Source organism: Eurosta solidaginis, chromosome 4 (assembly GCF_040869045.1).
Source record: "Eurosta solidaginis isolate ZX-2024a chromosome 4, ASM4086904v1, whole genome shotgun sequence".
NCBI classification, from domain to species: Eukaryota; Metazoa; Arthropoda; class Insecta; order Diptera; family Tephritidae; genus Eurosta; species Eurosta solidaginis.
The window spans coordinates 178,245,440-178,266,411 of NC_090322.1; the positions used below are offsets into that span (position 1 = coordinate 178,245,440).

The 20,972-nt window shown below is 33.1% G+C and overlaps 1 protein-coding gene across 22 annotated transcripts in view; it reads left to right on the forward strand.

Moving 5' to 3' along the window:
* cac (cacophony) overlaps positions 1–20,972 on the forward strand; it is a 503,311-nt gene that overhangs the window by 373,642 nt on the left and 108,697 nt on the right. The gene's annotated exons all lie outside the window — the stretch shown is intronic.

Genomic DNA, 20,972 nt, shown 5'->3' on the forward strand with positions numbered 1-20,972 from the left:
CATGCAAATTGGAAGAGAAGCTCGGCCTAAAATCTCTTCGGAGGTTATCGCGCCTTACATTTATTTTTTATTTATGCCTGGACACCTGCTACAAGGTCGCCGTTTTTGTCTTACAGAATTTTGTCCCGGCCTTAAACATGTCTATGGGACTTGAGGATGCCTACCGCGAGAATATTCTAAGTCCATGTATGCGCTGGGGTATCACTATTTTACTAATCGTTTAATGACACTGAATCGATTATATGTATGCAAGAGCTGTAATTGATCAAAAAGCTGATTACCAGGAATTAATTTATTTTGATTAAACTTAACATTGGTTACTTGAGTAAACTAGATTAGTCATTAATCAGATATTAGAATTAATCGATTAATTTGGTGATTGCAGTGATGATTTTATAAATTATCGAGTAATCAATTAAACCCACAGCGGATATTCAAAAAATTTTAGTTTTCGAAATTTAAAACTATGTGAAGAGCTACTAATTATTAAATCTGATATGTATATACATTAAGCTGAGTTTTTTTTTGTTTTGTATGCTTTTGTAAACAATATATTTAAAATTAATCGATTTTTTTAACAATTTTTAATTGCTTTCGCTAAACATGCATACCTCTCACCAACGTCACCAAAATTCTTACAAATCATTCATCGAAACAACAAAACCAATTAAAAAAAAAAAAAAAAAAAAAATTGCCTATGATTTGCTTAAAACTGCAACTCAATAAACAAATTCTGCACCGCACGATACAACACCCATCTGGCATATATTTTCATATATACAATAAATGAAAATTGCGCTATCGACAATACTGTTGGGATAACTAACAACAACAAAAAATAACAAATTCATACACTTACATTACATACATGCCAATGGAAAATGAAACGATTTGAATATTGCTAAATTAAAACCAAAAATTGATCACAATAAAAAATATTTCAAAAATAACAACAACACATATGTAAATGTCGTCGCTCCAAAACTCACATAAACCGATAATGTAATGCTCATACATATATTGTCAATCACTCCTCTACCACCACCAATACCACCACCTCTAAAAATTCCACCGACACCACATTTGCCACCATGACCGCCATATCCACTGCCACTTGTCACAATCACTAACGCAACAACAACGCAATTGATTATCAAATATCACAGGCAACTGACGCAACTGTAAGTAGTCGGCAACATTTTTTTACTAAAATAAAATTTTTTCAATTATTAATAAATTTTTAATAAATTTTTATACAATGAAAAATTTGTATTGAAAAAAAAAATAAAAATTATAATTATGAATTGTTACTTTCCTATATATATCCAAAGCTAAATTGCCGTTAGATTTATTTGTATAATTATATCTTGCTCTGTCGCTCTCTGTCTTATTTTTATTTGGTTTAACCCTTAAATGCATATTGTTACAACATTACAAAATACGCGAATAAATAGTGTTAAAAAGAGAAATATATTTACACAAAAAATAATTTATTTATTATTTATAATTCGACATTAAGGTATATAAATATATTAGACTTGGTCGATTTATTAACCGATATCTCGCCATCGATTTTTCGATAGGATTTGGGCTCAGGAAAAAGTTCCACTACCCATACCCAAAAAAATTATTTTCGAACCTGTGAAAAAAATGGCGAAGGGTCAATTTTTCGACCAAAAAACTCCCCAAAACCCAAAAAATATTTTTTTTTTTTTTTTCAAAAAACTTTTTTAAAAATGTTGGCGATAACAGTTTAAAAAAAATATATTTTTTTTCGCAGGCTCGAAAATTATTGTTTTGGGTATGCGTAGTGGAAGTTTTTTCCTGAGCCCAAATCCTATTGAGAAATCGATGGCGCGATATCGGTTCATAAATCGACCCAGCCTAAGATATAAATATTTGTTTAACATGGTACATTACAGGTTTACACTGTAAGCGCCGTTTTCACCACCTAGTTAGTTTAAATTAAACTGGCCGGTCCGTGAGGACGACCAAATTGAAGAACCCCATCAGAAACTATATCCTTCATATAGTAAAATAACTCAGTTCTCTAGGCAAATACTAAGTAGAAGCTTTCTGGCTACTTGCTGCTTCTAGATAATAGTTGGAGTCTCAGTATGGCAAGCGCAGGGCACGAACTGGATCGTTTCTTCCTCAAACCTGCGCATCATGATAAGAGCTTTGTTAGTCTACGTTTGTAAGAACTACACACACTCTTCGACACTTTACATCCCAACTTGGTCGATCATGTGCAACTCTCGCCCACTCTTAATCTCGCCCAATTTTATTGCGACGTCTACGGAGCAAGCTTCGAGTGATGCGCCCTTTTTATCTACGCCATCCGATTTTTTCATTCCCATCTATGTCTTCAGGGCCTGGGGTCCAATTAAGATGTATGCTACTTCCTATCCCGATTCTTTCCAGGTATTTCTTATAATTTAACACACTTTTAGATGTTGTGATATGCGAGATTATTGCCTTAACTGCCAATACAAAAGTTGACGCGGCTGCAGTTTAGGCAATTTTATTCCAGTGTTTCTACTGTTTTAGTTACGGCTACTACAGAGTCTCCAGCTTTAAGGATCTGCTTGTTTTCGTATAAGCACAGTATACGGCACACCATACTCTTTTGATTTCTTTGGAGCCATGCCTGTAAACGTATATCGGCTGGTCTGCAATTTGGGCACCCTTGCACCAACCATCGACCTCTGGGGTGACTCTAAGAGCCCCTCCCAAGTGCAGATACGGAACTAGGTAGTTTGTTTGTCATCAAAAATCATGACGGTATACTACCATGACCGTATGGTCTGCACTCGAACTGTCCCGAGCCACTCAGCTTCGTTCCAGTTGTTAAAGATATGTTTTTCGCCACCAGGTCAACAGGTGTAATGTGCATAATGGCATACAGTGCCGCGTGTGTGGTTATCCAGCAACTAAATACTCCATTGTATAGGACGTGCTTTACTATCGCTGTAAATAGCCAATACATCTTCACACTCTCCTCCAAGTTGAGCTATCACTACAACTTACTGTCTAGAATGATTCCTAGAAATTTAGTGCAAGGTTTCTCCTGCAAGGTCACTGCGCATTGCTCAGGCCTAGTCCAACTTTGGACCTTTTACCTCGAACTAAACAAGACCATATCCATGTTCTTTCTCCGCGTTGGCGGTTAACCCGACATTAGATGCCCAGGTATATATATCCCAATCCACCAAAGGGCTAATTGTTGGAGGGCGATTTCCACTTGTGCTAAGGGATACATACGACCTATCTTCCCCGCTTTTGGTAGGAAAACTGAACGAGCAGTTCTCCAAGAGTGGGGTACATGATGCAGTCTTATGCACTCATCGAATGATATTTTAAGCTAGTCCACGATCTCTATACTCGAAATGTTTTAGCATGGCGGGGAATATACCACCTGGGCCCGACGATTTATGCTTAGAGGAAGCCTTCGTTCAACAAGCCCGGCACTAGCTTCTACGTAATCGAATTATGAGCATTCTCTGCTGGCTCTTCTGCACCGTCTCTCGTTGGGAAATGTGTGTCGAAAAGCGCCTCAAGGGACTCTTCACTATGACGTGACCAATCTCCCGTTCGCCCTCTTTGTTAGTACCTGGACTATATTTCCCATTGGTAGGACTTTCCTCAACCGCTGGGCACTCGCCATTTTAAAAAATTAAGTTATGTCCAAAACGGGTAAAAGGTTGAAAATCGTTTGGTAACTACAAAAGTTAGTCATATAAGTCTGAAAATGGTGATTCTAAACTTGAACAACAATGGGCAAAGTAAACATTTATTAGTCGTTTTGATGAAAATTTGTATTTCTTTTTTTTTCAAATTTTGATTTCATTCTTTTAATAACTCAGTCAGATTTTAGAGTATATAAGAAAATAATACTCATTGCACTTGTAATTAATTTCTAGTTTTTACACAACTCAGGGTTGGTATAGCCTTCCTATAAGTTAAAGCACAAAGATAGCACCAAAGTTGACGACACCCGAAAAGAAGTGTAAAGGAATTTTTTCATTGTAAGATTCTCACAGATGAGTTATGTTTTCCCAGTTGTATTTCGTTGGAAAGGTCTAAACCGGTTCTTATAAGATCCGTAGAGACACTGAAAATCAGGATATAGCCAACAAAAAATATAGACTTGCAAGCGTCCAATGGTACGAAAAATCGACTTATTTCCCGTAACTCACGATTTTGGGGGTGTCCGGGAAAAATACTGTACGCAGTCATTCTCAAAGCCTCGAGATTTACTAACAAAACAGAAATGGTATGATCTGCCAGGTAATTCCACTTTTGTCTTTTTTGTTAAAACTGTTTAATCGATAGTCTTTGGCATGCTCGAATCTGGAAAAGAAATTCCACATCCAGCTGCGTTTCCAGAAGCTCATTTTGCAGCAAACAATTAAATCTTTTTTAAATATTTATGACAAAAAATTTAATTGTTATGAAGCTATCAGAAATCGAGTAATGAAACGAAATACCAGCTAGTCAATTTTGAATCAATACAAAAAATACTACTCGACTAATCGACTATTCTAAACTAAAATCGATTAGTCAATTCATCGATTGTAAACAACAGACCTAGTAATCTGGCTGATAAAAGAGAATTGTGTTCGGTATTTATGAGTGCTTCTAAGCTTAGCATTTTTTTGAACTTTTTTCTCAAATTTATTCGATGTATGTATGTCTGTAACTTTCTCAAAGAATTTTTTGTTCAATTCAAAAACCAAATTGTGCATTCAAGGGTTAAATTGCTAAATTTATAGAAGTTCTTCATACCAATTTTCTAATTATCTGCTTTAGTATAATGTTTGAAATATTACTGTAAAAAAAAAAACAAAACAAAATTTAAACAAAACAGCAGTGAATAATTTACTTATTTTTCAATTTTATTTCAGAGCTTACATTAATGTACATAGCTTTTTTCCCGTTTACAAGCTGTACAAAATTGATTGCTTGAAATAAAATAGTTAATGTTTAACTAAGATTCAAAAATAGCTTCCTAAATGAACTATACCTTACAGTCAATTTGCTACTTTGATTGCCGTCTCGTCTTTCAAACAATCACGTATTGAATTTTTTTGCCGCCTTTCTAAAAATTTGCATATGTTTTGCGTCTTATGTAATTTGCTAGTTTTAAATAACAAAAAAAGAAAATTTTACCTTCTTTAAGTACACACCCTCACTTATTCATTCAATCACTTCTGCACTCAAATTTATGCAAGAATTTCATTCATGCTTTCCAGTTTTCATTAATTATAATCTAAGACAAATTTGTTTCAGACAATGTCGAAAAATTCTATCTACAAGTCAAACTTTTACTAATTCACTGCTAATTTGATAATTATACACAAATAATTCTAAGGTCTAGCCAATTAACAAACTTTTATTTTGCTCTTCACAATAATTTTAGATGTATTTACGTAGCGGGTTTTGCGTTAGAAAAAAAATGGTTTTATTTATTTACTTTCTAGGGTAGAACAAACTTTGAACACTCCACTTTAATTTTTGATATAACAATTTCACACAGAGAAATAATGAAAAAATTATACAAAATTTGTACAGTAAAGCCCTTATTGAATTGAATCCTCCATACGAAATACAAGTTCTTAATTATCTCATTAAAGTCAAAAATCTAGCCGGATTGGCTTGAAAAACGAAAAAATACTAAATTTTATTTTTGCAGCATTTTTAGCAAAAGAAAAGGTGGCTTTTTTAAAAACAGGTACACACTTCGTTGGCCGTAATTTATTTTGACTGTCTATAATGTTAAGGAGAAACAAGTAAGGAAGGCTAAGTTCGGGTGTAACCGAACATTACATACTCAGTTGAGAGCTATGGAGACAAAATAAGGGAAATCACCATGTAGGAAAATGGACCTAGGGTAACCCTGGAATGTGGTTGTATGACATGTGTATCAAATGGAAGGTATTAAAGAGTATTTTAAGAGAGAGTAGGCCATAGTTCTATTGATGGACGCCATTTAGGGATATCGCCATAAAGGTGGACCAGGGCTGACTCTAGAATTTGTTTGTACGATATGGGTATCAAATGAAAGGTGTTACTGAGCATTTTAAGAGGGAGTGGGCCTTAGGTCTATCGGTGGACGCCTTTTCGAGATATCGCCATTAAGGTGGACTAGGGGTGACTCTAGAATGTGTTTGTACGATATGGGTATCAAATGAAAGGTGGTAATGATTATTTTAAAAGGGAATGGGCTTTAGTTCTATAGGTGAACGCCTTTTCGAGAAATCGCCATAAAGGTGGACCAGGGGTGACTCTAGAATATGTTTGTACGATATGGGTATCGAATGAAAGCTGTTAATGAGTATTTTGAAAAGGGGTGATCCTTAGTTCCATAGGTCGACGCCGTTTCGAGATATCGCCATATCAAACGAAAGGTGTTACTGAGGATTTTAAGAGGGAGTGGGCATGAGGTCTATAGGTGGACGCCTTTTCGAGATATCGTCATTAGGGTGGGCAGGGGTGACTCTAGAATGTGTTTGTACGATATGGGTATCAAACGAAAGGTGTTACTGAGCATTTTAAGAGGGAGTGGGCATTAGGTCTATAGGTGGACGCCTTTTCGAGAAATCGCCATTAGGGTGGGCCAGGGGTGACTCTAGAATGTTTGTACGATATGGGTATCAAACGAAAGGTGTTACTGAGCATTTTAAGAGGGAGTGGGCATTAGGCCTATAGGTGAACGCCTTTTCGAGATATCGCCATTAGGGTGGGCCAGGGTGACTCTAGAATGTGTTTGTACGATATGGGTATCAAATGAAAGGTGGTAATGAGTATTTTAAAAGGGAGTAATCCTTAGTTCTATAGGTGGACGCCTTTTCGAGATATCGCCATAAAGGTGGACCAAGGGTGACTCTAGAATGTTTGTACGATATGGGTATCAAACGAAAGGTGTTACTGAGCATTTTAAGAGGGAGTGGGCATTAGGTCTATAGGTGGACGCCTTTTCGAGATATCGCCATTAGGGTGGGCCAGGGGTGACTCTAGAATGTGTTTGTACGATATGGATATCAAATGAAAGGTGGTAATGGGTATTTTAAAAGGGAGTAATCCTTAGTTATATAGGTGGACGCCTTTTCGAGATATCGCCATAAAGGTGGACCAAGGGTGACTCTAGAATGTTTGTACGATATGGGTATCAAACGAAAGGTGTTACTGAGCATTTTAAGAGGGAGTGGGCATTAGATCTATAGGTGGACGCCTTTTCGAGATATCGCCATTAGGGTGGGCCAGGGGTGACTCTAGAATGTGTTTGTACGATATGGATATCAAATGAAAGGTGGTAATGAGTATTATAAAAGGGAGTAATCCTTAGTTATATAGGTGGACGCCTTTTCGAGATATCGCCATAAAGGTGGACCAAGGGTGACTCTAGAATGTTTGTACGATATGGGTATCAAACGAAAGGTGTTACTGAGCATTTTAAGAGGGAGTGGGCATTAGGCCTATAGGTGAACGTCTTTTCGAGATATCGCCATTAGGGTGGGCCAGGGTGACTCTAGAATGTGTTTGTACGATATGGGTATCAAATGAAAGGTGGTAATGAGTATTTTAAAAGGGAGTAATCCTTAGTTCTCTAGGTGGACGCCTTTTCGAGATATCGCCATAAAGGTGGACCAAGGGTGACTCTAGAATGTTTGTACGATATGGGTATCAAACGAAAGGTGTTACTGAGCATTTTAAGAGGGAGTGGGCATTAGGTCTATAGGTGGACGCCTTTTCGAGATAATGCCATTAGGGTGGGCCAGGGGTGACTCTAGAATGTTTGTACGATATGGGTATCAAACGAAAGGTGTTACTGAGCATTTTAAGAGGGAGTGGGCATTAGGTCTATAGGTGGACGCCTTTTCGAAATATCGCCACTAGGGTGGGCCAAGGGTGACTCTAGAATGTTTGTACGATATGGGTATCAAACGAAAGGTGTTACTGAGCATTTTAAGAGGGAGTGGACATTAGGTCTATAGGTGGACGCCTTTTCGAGATATCGCCATTAGGGTGGGCCAGGGGTGACTCTAGAATGTTTGTACGATATAGGTATCAAACGAAACGTGTTACTGAGCATTTTAAAAGGGAGTGGACATTAGGTCTATAGGTGGACGCCTTTTCGAGATATCGCCATTAGGGAGGGCCAGGGGTGACTCTAGAATGTGTTTGTACGATATGGATATCAAATTAAAGGTATTAATGAGGGTTTTAAAAGCGAGTGGCCCTTACATGTGAAGGCGTTCTCGCGATATCGACCAAAATGTGGACCAGGGGATCCAGAAAATCATCTGCCGGGTACTGCTAATTTATTTATATATGCAATACCACTAACAGTATTCCTGCCAAGATTCCAAGGGCTGTTGATTTCGCCTTGTAGAACTTTTTCATTTTCTTCTACTTAATATGGTAGGTGTCACACCCATTTTACAAAGTTTTTTCCAAAGTTATATTTTGCGTCAATAAACCAATCCAGTTACCATGTTTCATCCCTTTTTTCGTATTTGGTATAGAATTATGGCATTTTTTTCATTTTTCGTAATTTTCGATATCGATAAAGTGGGCGTAGTTATGGTCGGATTTCGGCCATTTTTTATACCAAGATAAAGTGAGTTCATATAAGTACGTGGGCTAAGTTTAGTAAAGATATATCGGTTTTTGCTCAAGTTATTGTGTTAACGGCCGAGCGGAAGGACAGACGGTGGGCTATGTATAAAAACTGGGCGTGGCTTTCACCGATTTCGCCCATTTTCACAGAGAACAGTTACCGTCAAAGAATCTATGCCCATGCCAAATTTGAGAAGGATTGGTAAATTTTTGTTCGACTTATGGCATTAAAAGTATTCTAGACAAACTAAATGAAAATGGGCGGAGCCACACCAATTTTGAAATTTTCTTTTTTTTTGTATTTTGTTGCATCATATCATTACTGGAGTTGAATTTTGACTTAATTTACTTATATAAAGTAAGATTTGAAATTTTTTGTTAAAATTTGAATTTAAAAAAATATATATATATATAGTAATAGTAGTAACGTTCCTGCCAAATTTCATCATGATATCTTGAACGACTGCTAAATTACAGCTTGCAAAACTTTTAAATTTCCTTCTTGTAAAAGTGGGCGGTGCCACGCCCATTGTCCAAAATCTTACTAATTTTCTATTCTGCGTCATAACGTCAACCCATCTACCAAGTTTCATCGCTTTAACCGCCTTTGGCAATGAATTATCGCATTTTTTCGGTTTTTCGAAATTTTCGATATCGAAAAAGTGGGCGTGGTTATAGTCCGATATCGTTCATTTTAAATAGCGATCTGAGATGAGTGCCCAGGAATCTACAATTTCATCAAGATACCTCAAAATTTACTCAAGTTATCGTGTTAAAGAACAGATGGACGGACGGACGGACGGACGGACATGGCTCAATCAAATTTTTTTTCGATACTGATGAGTTTGATATATGGAAGTCTATATCTATCTCGATTCCTTTATACCTGTACAACCAACCGTTATCCAATCAAAGTTAATATACTCTGTGAGCTCTGCTCAACTGAGTATAAAAATAAAAAAAAATTTTTTATCTTTTTGCCACTCACTCTTACTGTAAATGTTTGTTTCCTGCCTCTCTAACGTATCTTCGCCCTTTCAAATTTCTCGATTTTTTTCTCTTCTACTCCCACTCTTACCCTTTTTATCTCCACTTCCTATTCGTTCTTACTTTCCTCTCCCCTACTCCCTCAATTGGTCTTCATCTATCCTTCTATTTCTCTCCGTCTGCAATTTCCACACCTATCTCTTATTTTCCATATTCCCTTTTTCATCTTATGCCCTTTTTTATAACCCTCCCTTTCCCTCTCACTCTTTGTCAAAACCCTCAATTACACATCCTAATGTGATAAATTTTGGTCTATATCTCGAAAATGGGTTCACATTTGGAACTAAAACCCACTTACAAACCATCTACGAAACTTTAAGAAACTAACACAGCTATGGTTTTTAAAATTGGTTCATCCGGTCTTGATTTATAAAGTTATCAACAAATTTTTCATTCGCTTTTATCTTTAAGATTAACCTATTCGAAAGGCTGTCTTCCTGGTCCACTTTCCGAAAAAGGGTCCCAAATACTAAGCTTGCAGAAGAGAACCCTATTTACTGAATTTCAAGTAAATCGCACTATAAGTTAGATTTTTTTAATAAGTCGTCCACTGATCCTCTTACCGGAAAAAATGTTTCTCAAATATTAACTTGGTTCCTTTACCGAATTTCGAGTAAATCGCACCATAAATTAAATTTTGTGGGATAGGTCGGTTCTTGGTTAACTTTCCGGAAATATAAGAGAGAAAACGTACATTGTGATTATAAAGCATGAATATCTAAACATTTAAAGAGATTGCCTTTCGCATACGCAGTGCGAGCACCATTGTTCTATGGAGTGAAGACCCCTGATCTAAAGCATCCTGAGATCCCTTTGAACACACAAAATTTCACCAAAATCTTTTAGGAGAAGCTCAGTCACAAACACATGTACAGAAGATATATATAAGTATATGTTGATAATTGTAACGCACTTTGTCTGTGTACGATTCGTTCCATACCAACCGTGGAATGCTCCATATAGTATAGTATGCGCTTATTTTGTTTCAAAAAAAATTTTTTTTATTTAGTATATTTTCATAGCTTGAATTTTAAAGCTTTTACAGCCTTGCGCATAGTTGTTATGGCATAGGGCTGATGATTTTCGAAATAATTTTCTTTAAAAATATTAATTATTCCAAAGTCTACCAAAAACAAAACTACTTGCATATAATATTTATGTAAGCGATTAAATGATTGCGACGAGGAGAAAGTTTCTGGTGATTGTAACTTTAATCACAAAAAAAAAAAAAACAAACAGTTAAAGTTAGACACAACTTCTGAAAATAAACACAGAGGTACAGCAAAAAAATACACATTTCTTCCCGCCTATCACATAATCGCTAATGGTTTGTGAGCAAAAACAATCGTTCTCGCAATCGGTCTATAAAATACCATTCGTGTTTGGTGCGCCTTTAATATATCTATTTCTATCAGCTTAAGGTTTCGCTGTAATTAGCTTGCTGATTTTCCGACTCTCTTATTCTCTTGGCGCTGAAAATGTTCTGTAACAATACCTGTTGAACACTAACATATTTTTAAATAAATTGCATACTATAAGGCAGTTTATTCAACAGTTTTCAGTAAGTGAAGAAAGGACGGAAAATCTCAAGGTTTAAACAAAATTATGTACATACAACTAGTTTTCAATCTTTCATGACCATTATGGAAGGTTTTAAGAACTCCAACACTATGAGGTATAATTATTATTTACATACATATGAAGCAACATGACAACAGCAATGGCAATATTTATCAAGTTTCGTCAATAAAATCTTCTTTTTTTAATTTTGAGGTTTTTAGAAAACAATTTCCATAAATTTTATTACTGAAACTAAACTAACCAATCTTAGGTTTTAAGAAAACGGAATACCAAATAAAGCCCCCTTTTTCCATCTACATAAACTACAAAAACAACCAATAACAAGAAATCAAAGATGAAGAATTTTTATAAACATATGAAGTATAAGCATGGTGAAAATATTTGCAAGTATTTAAAGCATTACAGTAAGGAAAAAATTAAACTTTCCAAACAAAACGAGCAGCTTAAATATCTGTTAGAATGCAAGAGATACGAGTTAACTTCAAACTACTTATCTTACACATTAAAAAATTTAACTACAAATACAAAATCCGAAAGAGTGAGACAACAAATAGAAAAAGCCAAACAAATTTTTCTTCAGAAAGTTTTAAATATATAAATAACACAAACAAACATCAATATCAAAACCGCGAAAAACAATATACACTATGTACAACAACAATTACAACGGGCACTCACCGAACAAGAATTAAATGCGGTCATAACAAAAAAAAATTTTCTGAGTACGAAGATCGGGAAAGAGAAGGAAGCAAAATTAAGATCAAAATTAAACAATCTGGAAAACGAAAAATTACGAAAACTAGGTATTAACATAAACAGCGATTGGTTTGTCAACAAAACAGATATTGAGTTTCTCTGGGGAGAAAATTCACTTTACCAACAACCAATTATAGTTTCTCACCAATACATACGATAGCTGAAATGGAACAGGATTTTCAAACAATAGAGGATGAAAAGGAGAAAGAAGTTGCCAGAAATAAGTTGAGCAATAGAATTCTACTTCACAAAAGAAATATACGTCACAGTCCGGCCGAAAAAATCATTTTAGAGACGTATAAGAAAACCAAAACTTTCCTTAAACAATATAAAGATGAAATAATTATTACGGACGCGGACAAAGGGAACAAAACAGTTGCTCTTTATAAAACGGAATACACTGATAAGATCAACCAACTACTAGGGGATAAGAAAACATACAGGGAAATTCAAAACGATCCAACCAGTACACTTCTAAAGAAAAACAATAAAATTGTAGACGAGCTCTACAAAGCGAAACATATAAATATAAGAGAAAAACAACAATTGACGTGCTCAGCTGGCATAGTTCCCAGACTGTATGGACTACCCAAAATACACAAGCCCGAATGTCCGCTTCGTCCGATCGTATCGTCCACTAATGTCCCGTGCTATTACTTGTCTAAACATATTGGAAAAATTCTGAGAGGTTTAATATCAGAAAAATACAACATAAAGAATGCATATGAACTAAAAGAAAGACTTGCTAATACAAATATATGTGACGAAGATGTGTTGGTGTAGTTGTATGTGGTGTCTCTTTTTTCGAATATACCGACCACTTTAGCGTCTAAGTTAATTATGAAGAAATGGGAAAAAATCCAACATATGACTAATATATCGCAAAGCATATTTCAGAGAATGTTAGAGATTTGTTTAAAAGACAATAACTATTTTGTTTGCAATAACAAAAGCTTTACCCAAACGTTTGGTATGCCCATGGAAAATCCCCTCTCTTTTATTAACAATACCCTTTTAGAGCTGCAACAACTACACAATGTAGACATATAATTTTTAATTAAGTAAGTGGATGATATATTCCCAGTTATTTAAAGAAAGGACGCGAAACTAATCTTAGACACACTCAACAAACACCATGACAGGCTAAAATTTACCATGGAATTAGAAGAAAATGAAAACATACCATTTTTAGACGTCAGAATATATAGAAGCAGCAACAAATTATTACTTAACTGGTACTCAAACCAACAACTTCTGGGCGCCTAATCAATTATCTTTCCTCACAGCCATTTAAATATAAAGTAAATACGGCTAAGAATTTTAATTTTTTAAGAAAGTATTAACTTTAAGCCATCCAAAATTTCATGACACAAATATTGAAATCGTTAAAAGAACCCTAAAGAAAAATAATTACCCTGATCACTTAACTTACAATATATTAAAACAAAAAATAACAGAAATAAATAGTATCCCGAACCAATCTCAACCCAAAATAGATGCAATGAAGCCAAGAAATATGTGTCACACACATTACCAGGCTCTCAGAAAATTTCGCACATGACATTATCAAAAATCCTAATATAAGCCTCGCATACAAAAAGTGCGATTGACCAACAACAACAAAGCAACGTCGTATATGAAATAGCATGCAAGGGTAATAACAAAGAAGAATGCAACAAAATATATATCGGAACTACCAAACGAGCTTTATGCACTCGGCTAGCAGAACACGAAGCTGATATAAGAAAACAAAGACAAGGTACAGCATTATCACAACATGTAATAACAAATAACCATGTAGCTGACTTTAAAAATGCGAAAATAATAGATATAAAGAGAAAGGAGAAAACCAGATACACGTTAGAGAGCCTACGGATTATGCAAAAAAGGGATAAAACAATCAACAAAAAAGAAGATACAGACGAAATAGCCGCGACATACCTTTTATGTTTATAGATTTAGTTGATGATGACAAGTGTACCACTAATGATGGTATCGACAGTGTTTGCTTTTAAGTATCTTTTGTTTAAAATTGTTTTTATTTATTATTGTAATAATCCACCATCTTAAATGTAAGTACATGTAAATATTTACACATTATGGTGATTGATTATTATTGTTGTTTTTGTAATTTTTTCCTCAAATAAATTTCACAGTCCCGCCCCAGAAGATGTTAAGAAAATCTTAGCGAAACGTTAAAAAAGGGCTGCAAGGTGGAAAAAACTTTGTTTTATTCGCACTCCACATAAACTAGATCAGACCAGCTTCTTATGAATAAACAAATTATATGAATTAAACTGATTGGCAACAAATAATTAAACAAGTTTTATAAATTTTATTACTGAAACTTAAAAAAACTATCTAAAAAATATTTGCAAAAGAGTTCGAAAATTCAAGAAAACTTTACGAAAATTTCAAAAATTTTTTTAGAGTTTTTTGAATTTTTTTGAGTATGCAGTTTCGTAGCCTGATCCATCTTAGTTCAAGTCCAAATTACAGTTCTACCAAAATTCTCTAATCTCAAATACCATTTGGAACAAAAATTATCAAATATCAATGCGAATTTAACTTGTAAGACTAAAATCAATTACGCTGCAAATCCTAATACTCAATAAAATGAACATCGAAAGAAATTAAGATAGTAAAATCAACAAATCAGGTTTTTTTGTTAACAGTTATTCAGTAAAACTGATCGATCATTGATGCTTAATACAACGCAGTTTTTCGTCAAAATGATACAATTGAATAATCATTTCAACAGATGAAAAATTGTTGGTCTCAAGGTAAAAATATTCTGTAAAAATTACAGATTTTCAATAAACCTAGTTGGTTTTTCTGTTAAAAGATCTGATTTCAATGCTAATTTCAACTGCGAACACCTCTCAGTATTATGCAAACTTATTATCTAATTTTAAAGAGAAACTCAAATGCCTGGCACATACGATTTTTAATGCAGCATCGTGTGCTATGGCATCACCAGCGCCCTCTGATGTGCAAAAGTAGCCATCTTTCAACTTTTGTTGCAAGCAAAGCACAGGAAGAAGAATTTGACATTTGTTTTGGCTATAAGTGTTTTGTTAAAGACATAGCTACATTTAGCAAAATAAGGTCGCTCAAAATGCAGCCAATAGCTTAGAGCCGGAGTGCTCGCCCCCAATAAATACATATAAGGTACGAAAGCGGGGTTTCCATAGCAAAAGCCCAAGTGCTCGCCCCCCAATCAAATACTTCCAAAGCAGTAACAGGTGCTTGACATCCTCTGTTCTTCTACAGGAAGAAACAAATAAAATAAAGAAAAAAATAACATACAGAACACTAAAATAAAAAATAATAAATAAAAAAAAAAAATAAATGTAAGGCGCGGTAACCTCCGAAGAGATCTAAGGCCGAACTTCTCTTCCAATTTGCGTCGTGCTCCTCTTGATTTTCCCTACAAATTGGCCGGACGGGACCTACACGATTTTATGCCGACTCCGAACGGCATCTGCAAGGCAGATGAGTTTTCACTGAAAGCTTTTCATGGCAGAAATACACCCGGAGCGCTCGCCAAACACTGCCGAGGGGAGACCCCGCCTAGAAAAATTTTCTTCTAATTGAAAAACGTTATTTCTAAAATTTTTTATGTTGCTTTGCTCGGGGTTTGAACCATCCGGTAAGGTAGGCGGAGCACGCTACCATCACACTACGGTGGCCGCCGAAAAAATAATAGAATGATAAAAAACGACTCACCCTTTAAAGCACCAAAGCTAAGATACCCAGAATTCAGGGCATCCCAAAAACAACTGGTTGAAGAGGACCCCCAGAAATATCAAAAAAAAAAAACATCAGAATATTATGTCAGGGATTGTGAAGCCTCCCGTATGAAAAAAAGAGCAATAGAGGACTCTCAGAAGCATCCATAAAAAGGCATAGACTATTACGACAGGGATTGTCCTGCGAACGTCGATCTTAAAGGGAAATACCCTAAACTCACAGTTGAGTAAAGCAATTCTCGATCTGGATACTATAATAGTTAAGTTAAAGAATAAACCCCGACATATCCACGGTATGTGGCGCATGTAATGTGTCGCCACATGATAGCAACTATCTTTTCAATATGGAACCAACACCTCTAACACCCCTATCCCTTTGGCTAACCCTTTTCAAACTGCAAGTTTTCTCTGGATCCCGTTAGAGGACATTGATGACTATTAGTGAGTGGTCGTAAAAATTATATGGGGCGAGGCTCTACTACAACAGCAACGAGTCTGACATTGGTCGAGTTTGTTTGTTAAAGGGCGTTAGTCGCAGGAGTGCGAGTTCTAGTCCCACTCCTGGGCGAAAAAGATTTGAGAATTTTGCAGGTGTAAATGAAATTTTTATTGTGAGCAGGGCTAGTGTAAATATTTCTGTTCATCCGGTACCCCTAAATTTAAACCTTATATTAATAGACATATATACATAAGTTGATATAATACTCAGTATGTATGTATAGTAATATACTTAAATAATTATAAATAAAATATATAACTTTATGTATAGCATATTATAATAATATTATTATCACTTATACACCTACACAAATATACCCGAAAGCAGCACAAAATTATTTTGGTAATTGCATTTTATGCGTAGGTTTTGCTTATATTTAATTTGAAAATTCATATACAGTAAATTAGAAATTGCTTGCAAGTTTGGTTTGTTAAAGATGTAGTCAATTAGTGTATGCAATTTTTATACATCACAAATATAACAAATATATTAATCTGGTTAAATTTGCATTTACTGAATATTAACTAATTCAATATATATTGATGAGTTGATGCGTTTTGAAGTTGCATATTGCATCGTGTCCTACTTTCACTTACCGTTCCATTGAAGTGCGCACATAGATACATATACATACAAGGATATTCGCAACAATAGAAATCATATTACTTTAATGTGCATTCTAAAGCTCACCTGCATTTGCGATTTGTCACATATATACATATATACATTAATGTATAAATAAAGGCGTCCGTTATATTGCAAACTGAAGTAGTTTTTAATTTAAGCCAGCGATATACATAAAAGCTTGTTATTGAAAAATTATATTGGCTTTGGAGTCAACGCTGTTGCCTCTTGTGGTGCGTTTTAGCAGATGTGGATAGAAAGCCGCTCTAAAATAAAATAAAATACAATAAATTAAAATAAAATTAAATAGTTAAATAAAAAAACACTTAAATAAACTAAAATAAAAGAGAGTATGTTAAAATAAAAAGGAAAAATTTATAAAAAAATTAGATTAATAAAATAAAAAAGAAAACAAAATAATATAAGATTACTTAAAATAAAAAAAGATGAAATAAAATATAAAATGTATATAAAATTAAATTGAAAAAAGTAAGTAAGTAGATGAAATGAAATTAAGAAAATTAAATAAAATAAAATAAAATAAATTAAAGTAAAATAAAATAAAAAAAGTAAAATAAAACAAACTCAAATCAAATAAAATTAAATAAATTATAGTAAAAAAAGATATAGTAAAATAAAATAAAACACATGAAAGAAGATAATATAAAACGAAATAAGATAAAATATAAAGTGAATATAAAATAAAATTGAAAAAACAATTAAAAATAAAATGAAATACAATTTAAAAAATTAACAAAATAGAACATAGTAAAATAAAATTAAATAAAAAAGGAAATAAAATAAAAAACATGAAATCATATAAAATAGAAATATAAAAATAAAAATAAAATACCATTGAATAAAATAAAAAAAATTTTATCATTATTATTGTTATAATATATTTTTTCTTAATTGAAAAAATTGTTAAATTAGAATAGAAGAAAGAAAAAATTTAGACAACTGCCAAAGCTTGTTGTATAGATCCATTTCGGGAACTGCTAAATTCCTTCATCGGCAACGTTTAGGCGCCGCTGCTATAACCATTCAGCCACCACAGCGGTTTTTTGTTTGTCTTCATTATTCCTACTTCAATTCTGGGGTTTGCCAATTGATATTCACAGCACTGCGACATCTGTTACAGAATAGTTGTGAAACTTGGACTTTGTTTATGGCGATGATGCCAAAGTGTCATATTTTATTGACACTTTTTCCCCGTGCTCTGGGATGTATTAACAATTTTGGTTGTTATATCGGCCTACTGATTTGTAAGATCGCGAGTTTGAATCGAGCTCAATGCCAAACTATAATTATTTTATCATTATTATTGTTATAATATATTTTTTCTTAATTGAAAAATTTTTTTCTTTCTTCTATTTTAATTTAAAAATTCCAGGCGTAGTAATGTGCGTAGATGGAACACATATTAAAATAACGAAGCCACATTAAGAAGATTTCCTTTACTATAACAGAAAAGGATTTTATAGCATCAATACTATGGTGGAAAGGATAACATTTTAATGATGTTGAAAACGATGCAACCTCTTTTCAAGACACCTGCACTTCTTCTTTAGACCTTTTTGAGAAACCTTGTGCAATGTCTCTTTTTGTTGACAGCATTTCCAAAAATTTTTCATATTGCTCTGGTGTTGTACTTGTTGCCCTGCAAAGCCACAAAAAAATAAAAAGTTCGTTTTAAAATAATTTTTATAAACATCAATGTATATTTTACTTACATATTTTTAAAAAAAATTGCGCCTTAAAGCCCGCGAAAATAAAAATCAAACAATCTCCGTCAACTAGTTTGCAACTGAGAAAAACGGAACTCCGCTCGAAGTGTAGGATACGTCAAACCGAGACTTTCGAAGTTGGTCTGAATGAACACGGAACGCAGAATAGCAAAGTTACTAAACTGAGAAAATTTCAGTTCAGTTCGAAGTGCAGAATAGGGCTGATAGTAAAATTGAATCAAAACCAAATAATATATGAAGTGAATGAATATATAATTAAAAAAAATCAAAATAATGAAAACAAATAAAACAAATTTAATAAAATAAAAACAAATAACATAAAATAAAATAAAATAAAATAATATGGAATGGAATATAATAAAACAAAATAAAATACAATAAAAATAAATTAAAACAATAAAATAAAATATAATAAAATGAAAAAAAAAAACAAAATTAAATTAAATTAATTAAAACAAAATAAAATACAATAAAATAAAAAAAAATTTATTAATATAAAATATGAAGTAAAGTAAAAATAAAATAAAATATGATATAATATAATAAAAAAAATTTACAAAATTAAATTAAAAATAAAATAAAATAAAATAAAGTAAAATAAAAAAATGTAACTAAATAAATAACATAAAATAAAATCAATACAAAAGGAAACAAAATAAATTAAATTAAATTAAATTAAATCGATTTTCAATCCGCAAGTAAGCGATTTGTTATCATAGAGTTACCCATTTATGAACGAAAAATATAGGTATACTATCAAAATGTTATGGTTTTGCTATCGGATTGATACCAATTTCTTATAGGAAGGTTATCGATATGGTATCAAAAGGATATTAATTTGTTTTCGCAAGCTTATATATTTGATATCGGAGTCTTAGTATTATATTATCAGCGTGTTATCGCCTTTTTTAATAAAAAATTTAAAAATTTGCTATCGAAACGTTATCGATGTTTTATCGGAGTGTTTCCAATTTTTTATACCAGACACACACCTGTATGTTTACACACCGAACTCACGAGTACTTTGTACTCACGCTTTTTTTTTAATAAAATTTACAATTTTATTTATTTATATTTTAAAATATATATTAACCATTTTAATTTTATACCTTTACTAAAATTTAAAGTACTTTAAGAAAATTAACCATAATATAACGGACACCTGAATAAATATGTATATGTATGTATCCACATGAAAACTTACAGTCCGCTGTATATGTACCCGTGCATCATAAAAGTTACATCGTATGAGTATTGCTTGCCATCGCCCCAAAATGAAAATACAAATATACCTGTTATACTTATAACGCTTATGTAACTGTGTTTGTGTTCCACGTAAAAAAAGATTTTTTTGTGTTAACAAAATCGCATAAGCAGAAAAGAAAAAACAATAAAAAAATTTATGATATCGTAACATAACACAAAAGTTTGGTTAACATTTGAATATTATTAATGAACAAATTTTTCATTTAATTTTCTTCTTTTTTGCAACAACAACAAAACTGTCTGTGAAAATCTGTCATAACGCGCAAATAATAAATAAATAAAAATAATAAATTGAATATATACATATAAATTATATACACAATGTGCATGTGTGAACGATATGATCACCCACCATATATATCTACAATAACACATATATATAAATATATATATATATATATATTATATATGTATTATAACAAAATGATCAACCTATCAATATACCAAACTCATAAATATCGCTGCTACGCTGCATCATCCACACTAAACTCCAAAACCAACTGCAACTGCAACCGTTGTAAACGTTCTGTATTTTTATACTGTTTTGTGGCAACTTGGTATATAATATTAAACTCAACAATCTACAAACACCAAAACAAAAACAAAAAACGTACGCAAAATATGTATGCCATCATATTGAATATTATATAAACTTACTTACATACACACATGCATACACGAAAATATATATTTACTCAATACATATAAACGAATATGTTTTAATATAATGTGAATGCTATGTGAATGCTGTTATGTAACATTCATTGCAACAAAATAAAACAAACAAACTAAATTTACACACAAAAACGAAAAATTTGCAATATGAATAATTAAAAAAAAAACAATACCATCAACAAAAACACAAACATTTGAGTAAATATTTTTGAAAACTTGAACAATATATATTGTACTAAAATTTGCACCAATAAATTGAACTTGCAATCTCAACTTATCAACTTACTACATCTGCAACAACCATAACAACTTGCGAAACTGGTATATATATTCATATATATCTTTAACGAAAAACACTAATTTGGAATATTAAAAAAATATATATATGCAAACTTAATCGAT